This window comes from Poecilia mexicana, unplaced genomic scaffold, assembly GCF_051168715.1.
Source record: "Poecilia mexicana isolate PSO_F unplaced genomic scaffold, ASM5116871v1 scaffold_23, whole genome shotgun sequence".
NCBI classification, from domain to species: domain Eukaryota; kingdom Metazoa; phylum Chordata; class Actinopteri; order Cyprinodontiformes; family Poeciliidae; genus Poecilia; species Poecilia mexicana.
In genome coordinates, this window is record NW_028263392.1 from 9,972,412 (window position 1) to 9,998,617 (window position 26,206).

The window sequence follows — 26,206 nt, forward strand, 5'->3', positions numbered from 1 at the left end:
ACTCAAACTATGTTCTATTCTAAATCTGCCTCCTCTTCCTCTAATTTGGCAGGAAAATGCAGTTCTGACACGAACCTAAGCAGCTTTCAGCTCGCCATAGATTAAACTTGCACACACAGACAGACACACACACTGGTCTGTATGGACGTACGGACAAGCTCTTGGTAGTTCTCTGTGCCCTTCAGTCTAAAGTGTTTGCAGGTAACGGGCACAAACAGGAGATAATTGGACAGGAAGCAGATGGTCGACCAGGCAGGTGAGTCATTTCATGCTTAATTATAATAAGATTATGACAACAAACTCTCTGTGTTCCCTCTGCCTCCGTTAAACAACAAAAACACCCTGGCTCCTTGGAAGCTGAAGTTTTTAAGACCGTGGAGCTGTTAATAACCAGGGCATTGTTATTCAATTATTTTTTTTTACGGATACTCTTACCAACTGACTGATAACTAATTTCTTTTTTGTTGAAATAGACCATAAGCCTGGGTACTGTAGGGAACCTGTATGTTTTAAAAACTGCATATTTCCTTCATATTGGGAGATTAAAATTCCATTATTTAAATTTCACAATGTTCTCCACCAAAAGATACTCATCTTCCAGCCACGCCTTCTTTCGTCTGCACAGAAATGGTCATCTATTATATCATAAACTGAGAAACTATGTGCAGTCTAGGTACTGCCCTGCCGTTCCCTCAAATATCCAGTTTCACAACATGACATTTCTTCAAACGGGCTCCATCGTTCACCCGTTTCACTCGAGTCTGCCTTCTTGTTTGTTTCCCAGCCATTCTTCCCCTCCCGCCATGCCTCCTGCTCGGAGAAGGTAGTGACCTTGATCACAAAGAACCTCGAGTTCTGTTTTATCAAAGCCTGACACACTTCCACCGGGAGTCATTGTATGGACCGGGGTCAGCTGCACAGAAAAGAACAGAAGGCAGATAGGCGGGGGAAAGAAGAGAAGGAGGCAAGAAGAAAGAAACTATTACAAGAACTAAAGCCAGATTCAGCAGGTGGGGTTATCTAATCTGGCCTATTAGGCGAGTTCATTTTAGGTGCATATGCCTGCAGAACACCACATGTGAGTGAAATGTGCATTCAGTGAAAGATGAGTGTATCATGTTACCCCCCCAGTGCAAATGACCAAGTGCTGAGTTGCATAGAGTTTAAGAGCTGACAGTCCATAGCAGTGGCTGAGTATAGAGTTTTATTGTGTTGGGACAGATTCACAGCCACCAGGGAGCAGAGAGGGTTCAATGGGAAGCTCCTTTATATCATCTCTGGATCTGACCACCAACAAAACAAACAAGCCACCAGGGAGAGCACTGCATGTCCACAAGCATGCAACGCTGGCGAGTTAAGTCACACTGGGACTAAAGAGGAGCACGCAAGGGAGAGCCACTGATTTGAATTGAAGATTGTCAGACTTTGTCGCAAAACCTGTAATCCATATAAAGCATTATTGACAATTTGACACATTTTACAAAAGGGAGCTGTGCCTGCAAAGCTTTTGGCTGTGTCCACAAAAAGTTTTTTTTTTTTACCTAGAACATATTACATTATTACAGGATGCTGTATTGCATTTATATGTAGCCCTCTTTGACACCCTACACTGAAATCCAGTGCAAATAACTTACCTAATTAGTAAACCGAGTCTGCCTGCATGTAGTTTATTCCTTAGAGGTTTGTTAGAGAAGATTAGTTAATAATGTTCCAAGCTTTGCAAATCAAGATTACAGTGCAACTACAAACCTAGCAGGACTCAGCCATGCAGCTATATTCAGTGTGCCTTAACTAGAGAAGCAGCCAAGAAGCCAGCAACAAAGGAGTGCCAAGGAAAAGCAGAGGAAGGTGCTCAATCTAGACCAAAAATGAAAATTTTGGTGTATACATGTAATACAATGTGGTTCACATCCTCCTTAACACACCACTATTTTCACTGTGAAACACAGTGATGATACCATCATGCCACCAGCCAGAGCTGCAATGGTATTGCTTATATCAAAGCATTTATGTGGTAGAATGTCCCAGTCAAAGTCCAGGCTTTTAAATGCAACTTAGAAACTGTGGCAAAGCCTGAAAATGGCTACTCACAAACATTCTTTATCCAGTGTAATTGAGCTCAACTACTTTGTTGAAGAATTCTCATAGATAAATATTATTTGCAAAACTGGCAAGTCTCAAAAAGTCACAGAGGCGCAGACAAAGTTGGTTCCACAAACGAGCAATTCGACATTTGTACTGAACACAAATGCATGGCACACCACATAAGATCCCAACAAAATACTTTGCACAACTTGGTGTAATTTTACAAAATGTGAATACTTTGTAAAGCCCTGTAGATAACACTTTTTCCTGCAGAGGAGGTAAAAATGAAATCATGTGGTTCATTATGTCACAACTAATCATGGACTCATCATCGGAAACATCAGTTATTAATACAGAATGTCTTAATTTCTCATCAGTCAAAAATCATTAAGGCAGCACAGTGGTGCTAGCCAATATTATCTGATTCCTTTTCAACAGTAATAAAGTGGATTAGCTGCTCTATGCTAAATGGATTACAATGCTAATCTGTGCTATCACATTAGCACAACCCAGAGACAATCGCTTCCAGGCAGATCTGCTGTTGCCTCGGGGAGGAGCGGCTAAGATGTACACTAACTCAAAAGGTCAAAGAACATGCACCACTCAGGCACTGGGAGACACAGAAAAGCTCGCTCTGCTAAAAGCTCTCACACAGACTCCAGCTCTCATCTTTTCTAACTGCTGATTAAAGACAGTAAACGGCAGGGGTCTCAGAATTTCCAGTGGCTTGAAGACAATAAAAAGTCGTTCACATTTCTTCATGTCTAAATCTTAAAAAAAAACAACAACAACAAAAAAGAATCAATAAAAGACATGCACTAGCAATGATTAAACAAAGTAATGCCTTCTACAAGGGACTAATTTGGACATGAACTGCATCCCCTAGTGGAATAGGCAAGTTACTGCATGCACACGCAACAAATAAGCAGAAAAGTGAGGTCTGCAGTAATAATGAACAGAATAAATAAAGCATTTGATTGCAGTTTTTAAATAAGTTACATTCTTTAAACATAAAAATCTTTGGGGGGTTTAATTGTGCATATAAATACCAAAGTGAAACATAGATTTAGCAAGAGTACTACTTTATCTCCATTTTAAAATCTGTAACTCTTGGACATGTAAGGATTTAAAAGTCAGGACCCGAGTATCCTACGCAACGTAGATTCTTTAAAACAGAGCTTTGTTATTATTAATATTATTCCATTTGTGAATAAATTAAAAAAAAACAGCTCACATGCTACAACTAAAGAGCATAGGCTGTGAAAAACAAAATCCCCTTCAGTGTAAAATATATTTGGCCACAGCTCCGTATACAACTAGAAGAAATTAGAGGAATAGTTGAGACCCAGCATCAACTAAGGTTCAGAAGAACAAGAGCACAAACGTTCACTTTCAGTGTAATATAAGTGATGCGTCTCTATTGGCAGCCAAAATAACTAAAAAAAATACATGTTGAAAGTTGTAAACAGACAGTAACCAAGAAAAACTTTGTGCCTCTGACTGAGGTTGGTGATAGACAGTGCAACACTCTGTCCTTGACTGCCATGTCATGGATTTTGAAGCAGCAAAAGGAAGACTTGTCACACAGAGCCGCAGTCTGTTGAGCACGGCACACATGCTAACGTGGCGTGGCTGGAACACACACCATGACCAAAATGTGGGTAAAGGAAGCCAGAATAAGCTGCTGACTAAAGTATCACTGGTTTGACATACACAGTGAGGCGAGCGGGCTGGAGCAGAATGTCATCCAAAGTCATGGGGCATGCTGGGAAACTGGAATTTCACAATATTTAGGTGAGAAGTTTCATTAATCCTCCAAAACAAACTCCCTGGGCAAAACCTGAGCTTTTCGCGATTCCTGCAGCTCAAAAAACTCAGCTCTTTTTTTCTGGTAAATTCCAAGAGTTTAAATAATTTTCAAGAGCCACTCTTATTGCTAATTTTTCTTACCTTAAAGCTGCAGTAGCTGTGCACAAGCGGTTATCCACTTAAGGAACCAAATTATAAACACAAACTATATTGTATTTTTCTTGTGATTTTTATGCAATGGACCAATATGAAGTACTGCATAGTACTTCAAGAAACTTTTGTTTAATTTGAAAAAAAAAAAGTATAAGCGTGGGTGTAGTTGTACTTAGTCCTCTTTAATCTGATACAGAATTCTGTGCAACCAATTACCTTCAGAAGACACTTGATTACAAGACAGTCCACCTATGTCCAATCTAACCGAACTTTTTGAGTTACATTCGAAATGCAAACACTCCCCTTAAAGCATGGTGGTGGCAGTATCATGTTGCGGGAGTGCTTTACTTCAACAGGAATTGGGAATCTGTCAGAGTTAATGGAAAGTGACTGAAGACAAATGCAGGGTAACCCTTGAAGAACGAGTGTTTAAATCAGTAAAGCATCTGAGACTATCAAATATCATACCATGTTTTTCAGATTTTTGTGTATAACTGCCTAAAATGTTCTTCCTCTTCACAATATTACTTTGTGCTGTGACAAAATGTTGCAAGGTTCTCTGGGTGTGAATATTTCTGCAGTGCAATGTACATTACGGTGTTTTGTTTTTCTTTTTTTCTTTTGTGGTTTTGTTTTTAAGGTCACAAGTCTAAACCCATTCTAGATATCGAGCCTTTCAGTCCAGGAGCGCTGTATACACATGTCAAAGGACTCTGTAACCCAACCTGTCACACATGGTCAGGTTTCCATCCTCTCTGTGTAGCCAAAGCAGAACGTTAGCAAGTCAACCATGCAAGGCAGAACATGCATTAAAAGCTTAGAAAGACACACCGGCAGATTTACAGTGACAATAGAGAAGAACATTTACTGTAAAAGGAGACGGGTAGAAAAGAAACAACACATCGTCACTAAATCATGCCAATATGTCTCTCCACGCATTGTCTTCACACAGACAGAATAACAATGGTGCCTGTCTGGCTGCCCAAATCTGTTCAGCTCACTGAAACATATGGTACAGTGAAGGGAAGGGGTGCACAAAAGCTGACTGGCTTCATCTGCTAATGCCAATCAATGACAGAGCAAACATGAACATGTCTCTTATTATGCAAGATGTATGTGGTGGTGGTGGGGGGGGGGAGGGTAGTAGGTTTGACATTAATCTATGTGCATCAATGAGGACATGGCACATTAACATTGGGTGTCAGGATAGAGTAACACTCACTGCTCATACAGCTAATCTCATTTCCAAGAGTTTAACTGATAAACATAAGTTTTTAATCTGAGAAAAATATGAATAAAACACAAAATCTGCCCTGAAACAAACGAACAGAGTGACACGTGGATGATAAATTTCAGGGTTATGTCTCCACTTACATTGTCTCTTGGTGTAATATTTCACATTTAATGAGTATAGCTTTTATCTGGGAGCTATCCAAAAAGACAACACTGTGCAGATGCTTTACCGGTTTCCGTTTTAGGACTTAAATATTCATTCAGCTCATTAAATGTACTTTTAAGATCATCCTTCTTTCCTTCTTCCTTTCCTTTCGACTCAACCCTCACGCACTCACTCACTCACTCTCTCTCTGTAGGAGGGTGAATGAGTAAAAAAAATAAACCCGCAGAGTGGAAGTCAACTCATTCTATGCCTTACTTCTCGACTCCGTTTTATATTTGCAATTAGGCATATCTGCTGCACAGCAGGATTTTAATTAACGTCTTTCTCCTGATACGTGCACTATGAGGAAGGTGCTTTGTTGGTGCAAATCAAGGAAATGTCATTGTTAGCAGGGAACTTCAGAGATTCATATTGTCACTTTCTCTAAAGCTGTGTAAGAATATGACCTCCTCAATGGCCTGCCTGTTGAGTTGAGATTTACCGAGGTTACTTGTTCATTTTTTTTCCCCCCTCACAAGTAAAAGAAAATGTAAGGTAAAGAAACCCAAAATCTACTACGGTTGAATAAAGTATAATTTGTGGTTTAAGCCACAAATGTGCATACACCAAATTAAAAGACAACTTTTTCTGGAGAGTCCAGAAACAAACAAACAAACAAAAAAAACAGAATATATGTGGGGTGTCTTGATGTGGAAAAGTTCACACAGCTTGACCAATTTTAAGAACGTTTGAAATGCAGAATGACAAAATATCCACGAGTCAAGATGCGATTGTCAAGAATGAATGCTGCGGCTGAGTTGAAGCTAATTAAACTAAGTTAGTTTCAAAGTGTGAATATTTATACAGCCAGGTGATTGCACCTTATTCTCTTCTTTTCACATTTTCCTTAAAAGTTTACAGATTATTCCTTTTGCATCTGTCCATTTAAAAAGGGCTCTATAGACTTTTGAGAGCCACTGTAAATGTGAATTCCTCTTTCTGCAGGAACCAACACGACAAACATTTATCACAGGCACCACAAACGTGATCTTATTCCATCAGACAGCACTGTGATTGGACCCCTGGCTCAGTGACTGACCACTGTGGCATTAAAGGTGCGCTGGCCATTAGCCTGCAGCTCCAAGCAACCTACTAATAAAATCTTATCCCCTGCTGAGAGATGAACAGAAAAAGCACCGAGAGAGGAGACGGACAAGAATGTTATTATGAAAGATGATGGTGTTGATCGTGAAAAGGGGACAAGTGTCTGGAGGCTTCCTAGCTCATTTCTCCCCCCTCCCCGCCCCTCTGCACTGCTTTCCTTCTTCAATCTCCCCCATGGCTCTACAGAATGAGTGACAGGTCTCCCCGCTATCTGCTGATCTGCCTTAGAGCAGTGTGACCAAGTGGGAGGTTCGGGGAGCAAACAGCGCAACTCTTGTTATTTATTTCCTTTAAACAGTTATCTTGCTCTTTCTCCCAGTCACATCGTTTGGGTTGGTTTGAAATAGCTGCAGGCTTAAAGCCAGTTCAATCTAGAGAACATCTGTGACCTGTGGACTGCGAGCCGTCAGCTGTCACCATCATCGACTTTCTCCCCATCTTGTGTTATGAGAGGAACCTTTGTTTCTGTTTGTTAAATTACTAATATTGTTTCCTCTGTTGCATCTTAAATAATATATTTATCTACCAGTCTCTCAGGTGAGCACACATATTCATGCCAAAAATTTTTTAAAACTCTCTTCGGTCTAAAATATTTTCAAATGAAATTCTCTGGAACTTGTTGGTGTAACGGTAGAGTCCAAATACTCTATGCAGTTGTCAGAAGCTCCTCCATCTTCCGTTTTATTCCCCTCCCATTCACCTTTTCATTTCTCAAAGTGCTGCTTTATATTTCAGTCCATTGATTTTTCCACTTTTATAATTCTCCCTCGCCACATACGGTTACTCCATTATTTTCTTTTTGTTCCATCTCATTAGAGCCACGGGACGGCATTTGAGGCGACAGGCAAAGATCCTCCGACAGAGCCTGGTTATTGCTGACAAATGCCTTACCTGCCTGAGTAAAACCAACTCTCGCATGTCTCCTACCAATTATTTTTGTAATGTTTGCACTTCATCAAATGTTTTCACAGTGATAAAAGTTCCTGGTTTAGTACGTCCCGAGACGGGGCCTCAAAGACCCACAGAGGAAGCAGCAGCATAATGTGATGGAAAAGCACCACCTGTGTCTCTATTAGTGCTGCAACCTGGTGTCAGACCTACATAGCGAAGGGCACCCCATTATATTTAGTGACCGGGGGCACTTATGAGCCACAGTTTAATGGAGTCAACATGGTCCAAAGTGCGGTGAGGGCACCAAATGAGGCAATCACATCAAGCTTTTCAAGGCACAGAGTCTGAGCGGTGGAGTCAGTACATCATGAGGTTTAATTTGATTTCACAAGGGACAGCACTGTATGGATGGACATACATCACATATTTGATATCACTTTTTCAACTGATGCATGGTGTGATACTTAGCCAAAATTTTTTTAATAAAAAATATTAGTTCATGTGTGTAATGTGCAGACATGTCGGTTTTACCTTATCTGTAGTATTAAATCATTTGATTAGTCATTCGTTAGGGCTTCACATTTTAACTACACGATTATTGTAGAGTGCACAGCATTACTCTATTCTTCAGAAGGCCAGAGTAAGGTCTAGTCACTTTGACTTTTAGTTTTTAAAATACTTTGATATACCTTGAAACAAATACCAGGCATTATCAATGGTTCATTTAGAAAGACTTCCCATTTATTGCTACAAAATTAAATGCTCCCAAAATTGTTACAACTGCTTCCACATGTTATTTTAAATATATGTTTTGAATATTTGTCTACAATCGCTAGTTGCTGCACACAACTTGCTCTTTTGCCTAAAATGTCAGAAGACTGCTTCCTAAATTCATGCCTACTTCCTTCGTCCAGCTGGAAAGCGGCCTGTGGATGCAGGAGCCTGCCAGTCAATGTTTCAGCCCAAAATGCAGTGAGCATATGTGCTGGGAGGCATATTTGGGGAGACTGTGTTGCACAAGCAGATGAAGTAGAAAAGACGTTTCCTACTGCTTAATGTAACATACACTTACTGCTATCATTCACATGCACAGCAGACCTCTGAGGTCAACGACTTCTAAAAGTTTCCAAAAGGCCTTTGAAACTATTTTTAGTCACCCAAGTCTCTCCTCTTTAAATGTCAATCACCCTCCACGGAAATATGCGTTGGATTTGTTCAAAAACCTCAGATCAATATGACATAAACGGCATCTATAGCGCTCTTAGGGGACCTTACAAGAATATGAGCTCTTCAAATAAGGGTCCACTGAAAGACTTTGATCAACACTCATTAGGTCACTCCCAAACACCCCCACTGTGACCTTTAACCATCAGTATGCAAGGTGCATAGCAGCGATGCACTTCACTGGACCATCTGCTTCTATAAAAATCAATCAGCAGCAACCTGGGTAGTGAAGAAGAGAAATGTCTCCACAAAGATGTCTGGGCCTGATAATGGCCTAATGACAGACTCTGATCAACTCAGCTCAAAGTGAAGGGATAACTCAGAACTTTGTTTTGCTCTTTTACCAAGTCTACTTTTGTTCTATAGGTTTGTTCCTCATTTACTGATCGTCATTCTGTCTCAATTTCTCAGCTTTTTTTTTTTTAATCCTCAAACGAACAGTTCATTGGCTTGAAGACAGAGACTGGTATTCTGGGAGATGAGGACACAGAACTCAATTTTACACTAATCCAAGTAAAAAACAAAACAAAAAGAAAAAGACATAAAAGGAAAATAGTTCCACAACAAATGTGGAAACCAAAGTTGGGTTAAAAAGTAAGATGCAACAGAAGCGTCTGTGTGTGCATCAGAGTGTCTGAGCAGGTGTGTGAATAATAGATGGGGAGCTGAAAGCCAGACGATGTCTGGGAGCAGACATAACTCTGGATCTCCTTTCCAAACACTGCCATCAGAAAAAAAAAAAAAAAACTAAAAAAACTCAGCAGACATACAAATACTCTCCCACAAAAACACGCACTTATGTAAAAACATAGCATAGGCAATCTGTCCCATGCTCAGAAACTACTTTGTGCCATTTTGTGCAGTGTTTTTTCCAAACACAACACATTCACTGTTTGGATCTGGTATAATCACTGAGTCAGGTAATACGATCCAGGAATGGGAGTTTTAGGTCTTTGAGAAAAATGAGAACACTATTTTTTTTTTTTCATGAGAAATCGTAAGCAGTGACGACAGATAAGAATAAAAGTAGCACATATTAAATCTTTGGATCACTGACTCCAGCTGAAGACCACACATACATGAATTTATAAATTATCAATGGGCTCTCAGAGCGGTGTGTGTGTGGGTGTGTGTTGTGTGCTCATATGTGTATGGAAAACATTCATTGCCTACCCTTCAGTTTTGTGTTTTGGTGATTTATGAGGATCTTTTCCAGGTTTCTAATTAAATATGGAAGCACCTCAGGACCAATTCCTCAGAGAAAAGCAGGTGTGAATCTCTCAGATCCCCGACATTCGCTCTGTGCATTTGTCCATTTGTAAGTTCCTTTCTTTTGTCAAAAGGTGCTCCTTTTTATATATATTTCATCTTTCTTCTTCTGCCTTTATTCATTTACCAAATAGACTAGCACATCCCATCTATTATACCTCCTTTCTGCTGAAGGGGGAAAAAATTGCATTGCTCATGTAACATGGAGAGGGGGAGACAGAGAGGCACAGAGAAAATGAAGAACAAGGAGAGTAGATGGGGACTTTGGGTAATGCTGCTCAAATACTACAGAGCTACATCTGAAGGCAGTTAGTTTTTCTTGACTATTTCTAGGGATATCAGAGGAAAGCCGGCTTAGTTCAAAAATATTACATATGCCTAAAAGAAACTGCTTAGTTCCTCCAAAAGTCACATGTTTTATTTCTTCACAATTTTTTTTTTCACATTCAAATCGCCCACCTCCCTCAGAGGCCAACACATTTATCTGCCCCATATGGAGAGCCATACCGCCCCATAAGCCATGTTTGGTGCTATAGAATGCATTCTTTTGTTCCACTGTTTTTAAAACTAACCAGGAAAAATACATGGACTATTTGTGTTTATTACTTATATATATATGTGTGTGTGTGTGTATATTATATATATATATATTTACTAAAGAGCTTGCTTAGATTTGTAATGCAATATATACTTAGTCTTAAAAGAGTTAAGCAAATGACTGTATACAAATAGCTCCTTCTCTCAATCCTTCTCAAACATGTTTCCCCTATTATACCAATGAAGACATCCTGATATCAGCTCCCTTTCACTGCCTCTGTGGGAGCTTTTCTAAAATTAGCTCTGATTTATCAAGGGAGCACATTAGAGTTTCACGCCCATGCATTATGCGATAGCATAAAAGCAGGGTATTCTGCATGATAATGGAGGCTTCTCAGTGGGAGTTAAATAACTTTATCCAATAAATAAATGAGGGTGTTGTTTCAGGATGGTTGGTTATCATCAGGACAAAGGGAACTGATAAAAACCATGTAAGCATTTTAACAAAATTAATGTTACCACTGCAAATATCTTTGCACTTGGGGGCACGCAAAATGGAAAACAAACAAATTAGGTACTGAACTGTGGAACATAATGGAAATATAAAATTCAAGTGTCATGCAGGTTTGCTGGCTGGATCAAACTAAGACGACTTTAGGAATACGCTGTTTGTTACAAGCCAAATCAGGTAAAAAGGTTGAACGGAAGGTGAAAGTACGGCTAGATTTTAAAACAGTAACCCATTTAAGAGTGTGGTTAGACAGCAAACCTGTGAAGATATAGGGTTGACAAGCCGGGTAAGCAGAGCAATAATCAGAGAGGCAACCAATAAGCCAAAAGTAACTCTAGAGGAGCTGCAGAAATCCACAGCTCTGTTGGCAGGACAACTATTAGTCAGGCACTCCACAAATCTGGCCTGGAAGAGTGTCAAAAAGAAAGCTGTTAAAAGAAAAGGATAAGGGGTCCCATGTGATCTTTTACACACTCCACAAAAGAGAGAGAGAGGAAACATGTGGCAGATGCTGTTGTTGACGAATGAGGCCAAAACTGAACTCTTTGGGCTTTCTGCAAAAACAATGCATTTCACCATAAGGACACAATCCTCATGATAGCGGTAGCGGCCTGGTATATGTTTATCACATAAAATCCCTATGAAATACATTAAATTTAGTGTTTGTAATATGGCAAAATGTAAAAACTATAAGAGGATAGGTGCACTTAAATCACTGTATGACTTTTTGGTCGTGTCACTCAAATATATTTAATAACAGCCATTCTTTGAAAATTCTGATCCTATGGCTCTTGTTTGCACTTTGTACTACTCTGCCGTCTTCGTCAACTTAATTTCTCCCTGTCCAACTATCCTGCCCTTTCGAGATTGTGGCACAGCGAAGTATGACACAAAAAGAGACAATCTGTGTGCCACTGTGACATCAGAGCAAGCCTGAATGACAGAAGGAAAAACTGAGACAAAGAAAAGAAACAGAGAGGAACTGAGACACATCACCTGCAAAATGTTAGATAAAGATGGCTGTAAGCTGCACTAAAACTTGAAGGCAGATAAAAGTTAATTCTTTCCCAGGGAGAGACAGCGTGAGAGAGGAATCTAAGAGGATATTTGCTGAATGGGACCTGTCAGCTTGCATTGCACAGAAATCCTCTTATGCCTCAAAATTTCAATTAGGTTGGGAAGCGATTCGGTGTGGTGCGCTTCTCTCATTTTGCACAGGAAGTACAAGGTGCATGAGGTAGGATTTGTCACAGCGGAGACAGGTCTCCTCCACCTACATTGCAATTCAAAGGACGAGCACGAGCAAGTGCGTGCGCACAGACACAGACTAGAGGAGCCCTCCACCCCCTCCAAATGCCAAAACCATTTCAAGTGACAACAGTGGTACACTTGATACTACTTCAGTGTTCAGTGAGCAGTGTTGCAATTGAGTTTGTTCCACCGAGTAGGGTCTGAAATTTCAACTCCACAGGTTTGTGTTGGTCTTCTGTCATCTGTATGACAGCCACAATTACACTACGTGCCAGCCTCTTCAAAAGACGGCAACTCGCAGTACCGTATTTTCCACACTAAAGGCGCACCTTCAATGAATGGCCTATTTTAAAACTATTTTCATATATATAAGGCGCATAGAATAGACGCTACCGTCCCGACGCGATTTGTTCCGTACTCTACAAATGTGGATGTGTAATAATTAAAAAGTGGTCCCCCCCGAGTACTTTATATAGTAGGCTGCCCCAGTCATTGGTCCCAGCCTCTGTCTCTCTTAACCATAGTTGGGTACATGGGATAAAAATTACACATTCAAAAGAGGAATCCACTTTTAACTTTAAAAATGTTTATTGCTTGTTAACTGACTGAAAAGCAGTACAACTAATATAAACTTAACTTATAGGGATAAGGAGCTATTTTATGCTGAAAGACAATGTTAAGCTCTTATCCCAAAATGATACTTTCAGAGATTATAGGATGGATTTGCTCAATTCGGGTAATAATAAGGCTAATTTCAAAAATCACATGATTTCTTTTCATTACAAAAAACCTGAGATACCACCCATAACCACATAAACACCAAGCTTAAAGTTACCATAGGTCCCTATCAGCCAGAAAATAACCAGAATTGGTTTACTGTAACTTTTTTAGTTATTCAACTAGTGCAGAAAGTTCGGAAATCATATCTTGTTTGTTGAAGTGAAAAACCATGTTTTTAACTTGGAAAGATTTTGGCAAACTGTTTTTTTTTTTTGTTGCATCACAAAAACTGCTATAATGCCAAGTCCAATTCAAAACCACTGTTAAATCTCCCCAAGCTAAAAACAGAACCTCATTAACCTTCTTTTTTGTTGCTCAACAAAAGCACTCAATTTAGATTAATTTTCCAGACACTTCACTTTCTGCATATTTTTTAAGCCTCCTCTAAGGAGGCTTCTGTAATATTTTGTTTATTTTACTTCATTTTATACTTCAGCGCTTTTTTTTGACAGTAATTTTCTTTCATGCTATCATGAATCCTGGGTAGAAGAGATTAATCTCCATACAAGTACTTTAGCTAAATAAAGTCCTTATTACTTTCAAGTACTGCTATTTAACACATTTCACCTGACAATATGGTGGGAATTCCCACTGAAGAAAAAAGTTGCAGTAAGTTGATATCACAGTTGGAAACATGCTGTATATAGTGACACCACTATCAGTAACTATTATACCAAAACATGAACCCAAAATAGGATATGTTAACTAGCAACTGGCAATTTGGAAAACTTAATCTGACCTGATGCTTCTTATTTTTGGTTTTTCCGTGTAATGGTTCGATATAAGATCGGTTGGTTAAGCCACCTTTTAAGTCACTAATTCCTTCACTAAGCCAAATAAGCTCATCAATTTATGTCAATAAATTCAAAGCTCATCCTTGCATCATCCCTAAATTGTCCCATCTTTGCCTTCTTCTTCTTCTTCCCCTAAACTTTATTGTGTCGTTCTGTTCTTTCACCTTTCCCCTCTCTCTCTCTATTCCCAGCATCCCAGCGGGCTTTCATCTTCCCCAGGTTAGATTACTGTAAAGCACTGTCTGTCTGCCAGCATTCCTGAAAGCTTTTCATCTCTGCTCTGATTCATCTAGGGAGACAGAGGGAGAGTAGAGGAGAGGTTGAGGGGATTGGAGAGTTGAGAGCGGTGCAGAGGATGCTCTGGGAGACAGAAGGACATAGACACGGAGGGGAAACGGCAGGCCTGTGTTGTGCTATGGATTTCAGAGCCTTTAGTGGTTAACCTGCACTGCAATGGGCTGATGGGAAATTTCCCAGTTGGTCTCTTGGCTGTCTGCGAAACGCCCACGCAGAGCTGAAAGCACACCTCACTGGGGACGCACAAATATGCTCACATGGACACATGCTGGTTGAAGAAACACAAAACGAATGTCTACACACAAATACACAAAACTGAAATCTGAAATATAAACAACAAAGTAAGAGAGACCAAAAAAGATAACTACATTTCTGGTCAAAAATAATTAGCAGCAGACCAACAGACCCAAAGTTTAGAAATTGAATCTATTCTACCTTTTTCCCCTTATGTTTGAAAACCAGAAGCTCTAGTAACATTAACCTGGAGAGGTCTGTATGGTGTATCTGAGTCAGCCAGGCAATGCGAACCTCAAAAAGTGCTCTGAAATCTACTCAGCCTTAATTAGAAAAAAGTAGAACATGCAAAGGTAACTTAAAATACCCCAGTGTGTGTACAAGTCTGTTTCTGCCCACATACATGCATTGGCAGCTTACAAACAGCAGCACAGGTTTAATTACTGAATCCCAGCATCTCTTTACTGCTCTGCTGCGTTGTGTGTGTGTGTGTGTGTGTGTGTGCGTGCGTGTGTGTGCGCGTGTGTGAGAGTGTGTGTGTGTGTTTTGTTTTTGTTTTGTTGTGTTCATTTACACTGTGTCTGTGCATTCATGTTAGAGACAACAGCTGTGGAAATGAGGGGACTGTGTCAGTGGGTGAGTATCCAGCCATAAATACATAAATGCCTTTCTACCAAAGAGCAACATGACCAAGGTTCGGTTACCATAACGACCGCATGCACAACACTGTGCAGGCGTTGTCTAATTTAACTTCATGCTATCTGATTGATGCATTGAAGTAGAACTGAACAAAAACGATTAACAGGGTAGAAAAGAGTGATTTTTCATTGGAAGTTTTCTGTTGTAAGATTGGTAACAATTCTTACTGGCTGAATCTTTTTTCTTTTGCATAATTCATTCAAATCAGTTCAAAAATGACGGCGGCTTTTATCTTTGTTAACTTTAACTGAAATAGATGTTCAAACACTGATGCCTCCTTACAGCCATCTGTAGACAAAATATATATTAATTATTCCGAGTCATTTTTGCCGGCTTAAAAAACGGTGAATCTTCTGAGGGATGTGTAAAAACGTCCTTAAAACCAATGGATCAAGCTCTGCTGCATGCAATTAATGCTCCTTTGAGCTATTTTTCTCAGCCATTAATTTTATAGTTGTTAAAGCTACAAACTCCCCTTACTTTGAAATTATTTATAATGTGCCTCATAGAGAAAATGCTGTGAAATAATGACTAGAAAATGTTTAATTAAACCTTCACAACATATCAAATCGATATTGTCCTCACAATTTTCACTGAGGGATTCACACTTATGTTGTTTTCTGGTATCATATTGCCCTAGTTTTAATCACAAGCAGAGCTGCCTTTTCCTCTCCCCTACTATTGCCTTCAAAGTGCAAGAACACACGAGTTTCGTGTCAGTAAAATCATTTTAAAATGTGTTCCATTGACTTTGCAGTGACTCTACATAAGTTCTAAGGCGTAAATTATGCGACAGTGATAACTTGAAGTTTCATTACTTTTTTTTTCTGTCACATGATCCCTTCTGATACTGATCCCTTCAAACGTTTTGCTAAACTGTTTTTGCTAAAATAAGTACTGTGGACCATCTGGATCCATCAATGTCCCTGAAGAAAGATGTGACTTTACAGTACAGGTGGGTTAAATACCCTTTAATTTATTTAAGATTTTTTTGCTGCCATTTATAAGAACATTTATTTTATCTGCTTTGGTGTTCCCAATTTTGCTAATTATAAAAAGTGACAAAGTCCTATCTTTGAAAAGTTTTTATTTTTATTGCTCACAATCTAGAAACCATGTTTTTGCTCAATTTTTAGTTCATGAATGGCAGACAAGTATTTCTATTGCATGGCAGCTTTTTTATATTAGACCTATAGTTATGGTGTTATGGGATTTTTTTCTTTTTATTCAACAACCATTATCATTCTGTTGCATCATTCCCTCACTCCATCCAAATTCATTTAACTGGATTACTTTTAAGCAAAGAGAATGTATGCCCATGTATGTTTTTTAATGTGTCAGATCACTGGTTTTGTATCAAGTTAATGACTATATCAGCTGCAAAACTAGTCCTGTAAATCAAACAGCAGTCAAGTTACCCTTGCCTTAAAAGACAACCAGTTGTTTAAAAAAGATGGCCATTGACCCTTTTAATTAAGTATAGATAATGACAACTGAACATTTGAGAGTACTGCCCTAATTACTTTGTCTATTTGATTTTTTTTTGTTTTTGACTGTGTATTTTGGACTGGAACAATTTGGCTTCTCAGATCTCTGGTGTGTTATTTTTATTTAGCAGTAAAAAGTAAAGTAGAAGGAAAACTGTACAAAATGCCTTTAGGGAAGTTTTTATAAAAAGACTTTTGAACTGTGCAGCAAGTGGAGAAGGTTGTCCTCTCCCATGCCTTCACCACACGGCTGCAGACTCCTTCAGACGGTCACATTGTCGCCTACAAACTCTGGGTCCTTCCACTATGACGGGACTCTGTGATGATGCAGTACTCTGAAGTATTAGGGGCATCCCTGCATGTGATATTTATGAACCTGCCATTCTTATGGCTCTACTCACAACTCCCACTCCCTTTAATCTTAACCGCTGTCATCTACTGTCACTGCCTTATGTCTGTGGCCTTGGCTAACTGCCAACTGACACACAAGGCTGTGTGTGTGTGTGTGTGTGTGTGTGTGTGTGTAAGTGTGTGTGTGTGTAAGTGTGCGCACACACTTGAGTATGAAATAATTGTTTGTTATTGCAGAATATGTCAAATGAAGGGCAGTGACAGAAAAACAGCTATTTAATAATCATGATTATAGTAATTAACTCCAAACTATGTGTTTACACACAGACAAAAATGTTAATGCTAAATTACCACCTATCCAATATAATCCTAGAATAAAGCGGCCAACATAAGTAATTTGGCAATGAAATAAAGGGAGATTAGTAATTACTGTAAGATAAAACAAAATGTATTTCATCTCTTTAGTCTTTGGCAGAAACTACAAATCCCACACAGAAAATGAATATTATAAATAATGAAAACATTAACATCTGAATCATGCTAATTCTGATCATTAAAGCTTCAAGTGTGTAGCGCTTATTGTCCTAAATTAGCTGCAGCTTTCTCAGTCCACACCCGCTCATGTATGGATTCCAAGATCACCCAAGGCAGATGAGAATCCTCCCTGAATAAATCAAGTCATCATCGACAGCCTTGCAATTGAAAGAGTGCATTATAGCATCTGAAAACAGCTACAGCATTCTGCATTCAAACAACATCGCAGATACTTGTACGGAAACAAAAGCCGAACCCCGTTTATCGCTAAAGCCTTCCACAAAAAACTGTTAATTCGTCAGGCTCTGTGAAAAGCTCATTGTTTCCCTGGACTTAATGTGAAACTGCTGTGATCAGCTGAGTAATTATGAATATGAATTCACGATTATTGTGCAAGCCCGGAGAGCACACGTACATTTTTAGTATTGTGATAACATACAATTATGTTATAAGGAAGTTCTTGCTAAAGTATTTATACCCATTGAACTTCTTTATATCCCCTCATGTTGCAACTACAAACAATGCATTTTATTTGGGGGATTTTGCATAACTGGGTGACAGAAACAACATTTCTTTTACTAATAAGAAGCTGGGAAGAAGTGCATGCATCTGTATACAACCCCTGTAATGACAGACCCCTACATAAAGTCAACCAAAACAATCAAACAAGTAGCAAAGAACACCCAATCCTAACAGGAATACATGGTGATGGGAGCATCATATGGAAAGGATGTTTTGAAGGACAGGGAAGGTGGATGGAGCAAAATGCATACCTGTTAGAAGCTACTGAAGACTTCAGAGCGTCCAACAGGACACAGACCCTAACCATGCAGGCATATCTACAGTAGTAAGGTTTAGATCAAAGCATATTATTATAATAGAATGGCTTAGTCAAAATATAGATCTACATTAAATTGAGAGTCTGTGGCAAGACTTAAAAATTGATGTCCACTCTATCAAATTTGCCTGATTTTGAACCATTTTACATCAAAGAATGAGCAACAATTTCTAGATGTGGAAAACTGCCAGAGCAACATAAGGTGGTCTTGTAAGGTTATCGACACATTGATGCCAAGTATAAACACACACTACACCTTTTTAAGTTTTAAACCCGAAATTATTTGCACAAACGGTTTGTGGCTGCAATATGGAAATGCCTTTGTGAGGAATGCATATTTTAAATATACATATATAACAAATAAGGCCTTTTATGTTACTTGTACACCGTGTTATGAGATTAGTTAATTATCACAATTGAGATCTGCCCTCAGAAGAGAGAACAAGCTATCAGCACATACTCAGGGTAACATCAAAGTGTATTAAATTTATTTTTATTGTCATTGTCCAAAGCAGACGATTGAGCAGACTACATCTAAGGCTGCATATAACTTTAATTTCACTGCAGAATGCATCAGCATAATCCAAACACACCCTTGTCATGCCCTTTCACAAAAGCAGCCAGAGGGCTGAACGAAAGCCAGCACATTCACTTCTGGAGTCTGGAGAGATCCGCTCCCTTAGATCTTTAACTTTGGTCACCATCAGATGGGTTTGCTCATTTGTTTTCTCCTTTTTTAAAAAAAAAAATTCCTCTCCCTTTTCACTTTGTGGTGAAAGCCAAATACTATCTAACGTAAAGGGCATCAGGTGGACCAGCTGAGTAAGCATGCAAACTGAACTCAAAATGTATTTTATGATTCAACAATGTTTTATGGCTTTGGAGAAGTACTAAACCAGAACTTCTAAAAGCATAAAGGCCGTACATGTGACCCTGTGGATTTAGTCTCTTGTACTACAAGTTGCTGACATTGTAGCGTTTTAAGCACAATCGATAAACACAATTAAGTCTTCACAGTACTGCATTTTTTGTTAGCTATCATTGTGAAACAATAGTAAAAAAAAAATATTATTACTGCCTTTACTGAAGTACCTGCACAGCATTAATCTTTGGGGAAATTAACATCTCCGTGTTTTTAGCTCTTTTTTGTGAGCCTCGCAGCTAAAATGTTTTTATGCTTGTCTTCAAAATTTGAACCGCTGTATGAATTAGCAAGATGTAGCATGTGGTTGAAAAATTAAACAAACCATCTTACGTGACCACAGTAACTTTAAGTGTGTGCGACTGTCTCTGGCGGATATGCAACAGAACAACGTGCACCGGAACAGTCAGTTAAACAAACACAGCTGTGAGACTTCTTTACATTTTGTACTTCACTGGAAGTGAATGTTTTTCTTACAAATACGCAGTCAAATTGACATGACTACATTGTAGAGGAACATATAAATACTTAAAAATGTAATCAGTGCGCCATTCCTTCAAAATAGCCCAAATCCATCTCCCAAAACTGTCCCATTTGATCCCCATCAGTTCCATGTCCCGTGGGTTGTGTATTTTAGCAAACCCCTGAGCTGCTCATGATATTAAATGCGTGTTATGTGTCTCAGGGTCTTAGGCCAGAAGATGAGGGCTCTAGGAGGGGACCGGTGGAGGGATTAGCTTTCCTGCCCTGCTCCAGCTCTTTACCATTTTAATGAGGCAGGGCTGCAGGGTCTTTCTTCTGCCCCAGCCAACTGTGTCATAGACTTGGCCTGGGGACAGACTGTGGCTGCAGGGGTTCAGGAACAGTTGCAATACAGCACAGCCATTGTATGGAGAAATGGAGTGAGACATGGCACTTATGAGGAGAGGGGGAGAGGGGGAATGAGAAAAGGTGAATAAGAGAGAAACAGACAGAGATGGGAATAGGTGGGTGTTGAATAGGAGAGCGTTCTCTCAAACTGTCATGTGTGTCTTTCCACAGAATAAAAGAGTAATTCAGGTCTTTCATTATGCCTACCTCCAAAGCCCCTATGGTATCCGCCCCGATAACATAGAAAGGGCACATGTGGATTAACTCAACTGAAGGAACTGTAATTGCCTACTGATATGATTATTACCAATATTAGCAGGTAAGACCTTAGGATTTCATATTTAACAAACTAACTGCAACACAGAGAGGTTAGAAAGTTCCAAAACAAAAAATTGTGGCAATATTTCAGCTGATTTTTGCAATATCGACCACTCAATTAACTATTTGGCCATTTGGCTAGTTTTATTCAAGAATGAATAAGCATACCTTTAAAAATTCATCTCTTTGTGATGTGTCATTATGTCACATCACAACATGATAAAATTAAACTTTATGTGATAAGCCATGCAATTATTTCAAAAATAAATTAAAGATGCTGTGCCAAGCAAACAAACAAAATAAAAATAATAATCTAAACATTATGGAAGTTTGGCTTTAGTGTTAAATTTCCCTTGTAGGCCAACAATTTAAATGTCTGTCCTATCTGCCCATTCTTCCACACATTTGTTGTGTTCCCTGCATGAGTGAAAAAGTTTAAATTGGATTTCAGTTGTTGTTTGTTCACTGATTATCTAAAATAAATATTAAAATCTGTGACTGCAATCTGATGCAATTCCCTCAATTCATGCAAGCCAGGTGTCTTCAGGCGGGTTCGAAGTATGACAAAGCTATTGTGGAAGAAACAAAAAAGCTGCAGAGTTGCCACAGCGTTTGACAGCAGTGGACAAGATTAGCTAAAGTACTGAAGAGTCGAGTGGTGAATGTGAAAAATAAAAGTTGCTTTAGTTTTCCGTGCTTAGAGTGTGCACATGTGATTTTCTGCGCTTTCATTTCGATGTGCCATGAAGAGTGTCCACCTCTCCAAAAACAAAACCACTCCCACAGCAGGACGTCTGCCTGAGCCCTCTCAGTCGGACAAAAGGTCCGACAGTAATCACCGGGGGTCAAAATTCAAGCGATAGTACAATGCCTCTTTGGGCTTCCACAATGGTATGTATGCACAATCACAATCCTTAGAGGAATGCATGGTAAATCAACCTAACGAAAAGAAAAAGAAAAAAAAAAAGACAACACAAATAACCTTGAACTGATGGACTGTGTCAGCAATAAAGGGTTTTACAAAAAGATGGGGTCCTTATGAATGCATGTATCTATGCTATTGAACTGGTTGTAATAGAAAAGTGCATGAAGAGGATTCATTGATACAGGCTGAGGTCCACTTCACGGTGGTTTTGGCAATAAGAGGGTGAAACTGAGAACCATTTCACAGCTAAAGACACTTGGCCTCGGGGCAGAAATGCCTCTGGAGCAGAGCTCAGCTCAGTCCTACGACATGGAGGTTTTAGCATAGAGCACAATCGTTACTCACACCACCTCTTGACTTGGACTTTGTCCGTCTCTTTCATTCTCACGCATTCACTGAATGACCTTTGTTGACAGCAAGCACCCATGTCAGTCAAACGAGTGTCTCTGAAGTCATGTCGGGACCTAATGAAAGAAGACACTGGCACATTTATCGCTTTCCCTTTCCCGTCTGCATCTACAAACGCAAATAGTTCTGTTTTTAGATACTAAAATGTCGATTTCTGCCAGCTTTTCTTTTACAGACACAGACCTCAGTTCCGACAGCTTTGATTTGCTAACTGCTCCACAGCTGCAGACCAGTCGGACACTGAAGAAGAACCAACATCCACTTTACATGAACAGCTTTTTGGAGGAAACTTGCTAAGAATAGAGGGTATCTAGCTTTTTCTTGATTACTGCCCACCATTGCCTTTTCAAACTAGTGAACAGAGCATATACACCATGTCAAGAGGAAGAGAGATGATTGGGGGGCACTGCAGTAGAAAGCTAGAGGGGACTTAATTGGACACAAAATAAGCTGAGGCTAACAGCTACCTACTGTTTATGAAAGGGTGAATGTTAGTGAGAACAATGAAGGAAATGAGGGAAGGATAAAGTAGGATAACACACAGAGAATTTTATGTTTTCAGCTGGTATATGATCCTGCTGTGTTAAGTCGAGTAGAAACGCAGTGTGAGGCAATAATCCTGCTAAATTATGGGAAATTACAACATCATAAAAGCGTACATCACTGAGCCAAAACATTCTCCCAACAACCATAGGGTCGAAATGATATCTGAAGAAGCAGCATGCGTTATTCACGGTTACAAATTCTGCATATATCGGAAGTTCTACAAACTGGAAAGAGTTTGCATTTATGTATTTTCACACTTACCCACTGAAACAATAGAAATATCACAACTACAACAATGGAATAATATTTTACTTCAACTCTTCTCTCCACCTTTAAAGTCTTAATAACCAACTTTCTGGGTAATTACAGACTTATTTTTTCTTGATTATGCTAAAACTGAGAAAATACGCAAATAAGGACAGGATGTAAGTGGAATTTGAAGTGTTAAACTGATTGTTCGCTTAGAACAAGATGTGGCTCCAAGTTCGTTTCACTCAGTTAAAAACTCAGTTTGTGCATCGACACTTTTCAGACTGTGAACTAAGAAAACGAATTCAATTTGAGCCGTATGAAATGAATTCAGATTAAGTTTTTGTTCATGTCAAACTTGCTCAAAAAGATATTACAATATTTCATTTTCTCCCACGACATTTATATTTTAAAGCTTGATACACACATTGTAGAACTACTAGAAAGATGAAGAGTTTGAAGCAGTGGAAAATGTGAACAGGAAATATTGAAGCAGCAGCCGTGCATTAATCCTCAGCTTCAAACAGAAATGTGGCTCCTTCAACACCAAACCCCCTCAACTCAAAATCAGTCAGTTCACAAATGGCCAGCATGTTTTCTATAACAGAAATAAAATGGTGCAAACATGCATGTGAATCTATACTCCACATGTCTGTGTGTGTGACTAATTATTTTTTTTTTTTGCATGTGTGTATTAGTGTGTGTCATTGCTCCTGGCTGACTGCCCCCTGCTCCCATCTCGTCCTCTCACTCCGTGCACACAGATGAAAGTGGGACTTGTGGGTAATTAATTGGATATGTTTGTAATTAGAGGACGAGTGAGGGAGAAATGCATGCGAGCCTCCTTTTGTTTAGTCTGTTGCACCTAACAGCAGCGCGGGAAAATAAAAACTGATTACACAGAACACTAATTACCATGGAATTATCCTGCTCACTTCACAGGGTTAATTCTTATTCATTGTGCGACTCTTCGACTATGTATTCATATACATTGGACCGCATGCATTCTTTTTACATACACATGAAACCACATTTTTGTGCTATAATGAGTGCGGTATCGACCAGGCTGATTATAAAAAAATGTGTCGAAACATAATGACAACTTTGCTTTTAGACTGAGCCCCCACAAATGAGATCTCAAGTCCATACACTCAAGAATTAAAATGAAATATTATACTTGTTTGATGACTATATCTCTGACGAGTATAACCATCCTTATTTTTCCTGGGGAAAGATCAGAGTCAGAGAAAATGAAAAAACTTAAAGAATTTAGGCGTAGACTCAAAGACTTACCAGAGTTTTGCAAACATTTAACGTGTAAAAAGTCTATTGATAAAAATGGAGTTTACAGAACAGCAATCAGTGTCCACAGGAAAAAAAAAAAAAAGAACTGTTGCCTTTCAGAAAGTGCCATTTGAAAACTTATACCAGGGAAACTCCAGCTCCTTTAGGGCAAAATATGTAGAAATGAGAGACATGTTTATATATTTGCATAGTAATGTTTCCTAAAATCATATCACTTCCACCCAGTCCATCTGATGTAGAGCTATTTTTTTTTCAATTTGTTAACATTAATAAGCTTGTCTCGTCTTGGGTTATAGGAACATAAAAATACCTTATCCAAAGAAAATTGCTTTGAAAGCATACAAAGCTTTCACATTTACATTAATCCCTATAGATCTGATCAAATTTACTGCCAACCCTAATGTAGACAGTGATGGAAAATATCGTTTCATGTTAGAGTTTGATGACTGCGCTGAATGTTGACTCTTCATTTCGTTTATGTCTTTGAACTGCGTGGAACTGGCCGCCCTAAATGCTGCTCTCATGATTGCTCTCCAGACTCAGACTGAAACAAATGATCCCATCACTACATATAGAAAGCATTTAAATCAATTCATTTTTTGCAGTAGCTTAACCTTCCATTAAAAAAAATAAAAAATCTATTTCTAAAACAATTTCACAAATATTTTTGCTGCTGCAACGTTTATTTTAGAATAACTGCAACTTAAGAAATAATTTCATTTTATAATTTACCTTTTCAGTGGATAAAGAGTTTCAAGCAACCTATAATTTGCCTCCATTTATTTTCCTACGGTGTTAATATGACAACAAAGAAGCTCCTTTTTATGTCACTGGTCACTAAGCTGAACCAGGAACCATATTCATCTTGTCAGTACTCACAGTAGAGAGGATAGTAGTGGGGTATAACGACACATAAAACTCACAAGGCGACAGAATATCGAGCTCACAAAATTAAAATTTTATTATTGGCTTAAGAAAACTTCAATGATCAAATGTATGCTGCAAAAAGGCCTTTCAGTCTGCATTTTATTGATTTTGCTACAGTCATTTTATTCCTTCAGACTTTAGGATAGTGCTTCCGCTATGGATGGTCTGCCATAGAACATTTACCATTTCCCAGTTGATATTGACAGTGCGCAGCGATTGTGAGGCAGCGCAACGTATCCGTAAACTGATGAATGTGTGGTGAAGCAAATCATTTCCACAACTTGGCATGGTGGAAAAATCTGTGATGTTTTGGGCTCATTTCCCCCCGAAAGGTCCTGGGTACCTTGTTAAGAGTGCATGGAATCATTAGATGCTTAATATACCAGAAGATGTTAACTAAAAATCCCTGAGACATTTAAAATGAATAAACATCCAAAGCTAAATGGCCAAATCAACACAGAAATGGCACGACAGAGACGTAATCCCCACCCCTTCATGAACATCTCAGTTCCCACTCAAAAGAAGAGTACATAATGAAGGGTTTGGATCTCTATGTTAAGAGAAATGGTTAAAGACCCCTCTCTATTTATCCCGAAAGTTACTAGAATGTTTATCAAGACCTATTTGTCATGGAAGGTTCTACAAATTAATGACAACATGGGTGAAAGCAATGATACGACTGGTGATCTCTTAAAGTCTATTTCTTGTCCCCGCACTTGATAAATACACATAAATTAAAGATACTGCAATAAAACATAATTTAAGCTATTTATATGCATCTTCACCAGGGTGTTAAAAATGTCTGGGAGTGCTTAATCCCATCTCACTATCAAAAACAAACCATAATCATGATGACATCAAAGAATTTCTTTTTTGGGATCAATGTCACAATGGTCTGATCTGATGCATCCAGAAACTTAAAGCATTTCAACCCTTAAAGAAGGAGAAAAATCTGAAATTCTCCGTCTCTGATAACAGAACATGCCCTCCCGTCTTCTTCTAGTGCATGGTGTGCTTCTGACTGTGGGTGGGATTTTCGTGCATCCAAGACTCATGTTTTCATGCAGTGTAGAGTGAACTTCTTCTCTAAAACTGACACACAAGTACAGTGGTCTAAAATTCAAGCTTTAGCTGCAGTCACAATCGCAGCTCATCAAAACATATTGATGGATTTTTCTTAATTTTCTTTATGACACTTTGTAGTAACAACACAGCCAAGCCAGAAGGTTAAATCATCCCCTTACTCCTTCTCCAGTTTTTTAGCTCCAAATGTAGGTGGAGTTATTAATTATGGGAATTAACACAAAATTAGTAAAACCAGGCAGGCTGTACTTTACACTAGAGATATAAAATCTGGCACAGTGCTTGGCTTTAAGCAGAAAACATACCACCGTCATAATTTTGCCACATGGAAGCTGAAATATTTCCCTGAATCGAAGACGTGCACCAA

General features: G+C 38.9%; 1 protein-coding gene across 1 annotated transcript in view; it reads right to left on the minus strand.

Moving 5' to 3' along the window:
- Window positions 1–26,206, minus strand: part of plxna4 (plexin A4) — a 220,701-nt gene that overhangs the window by 89,666 nt on the left and 104,829 nt on the right. The gene's annotated exons all lie outside the window — the stretch shown is intronic.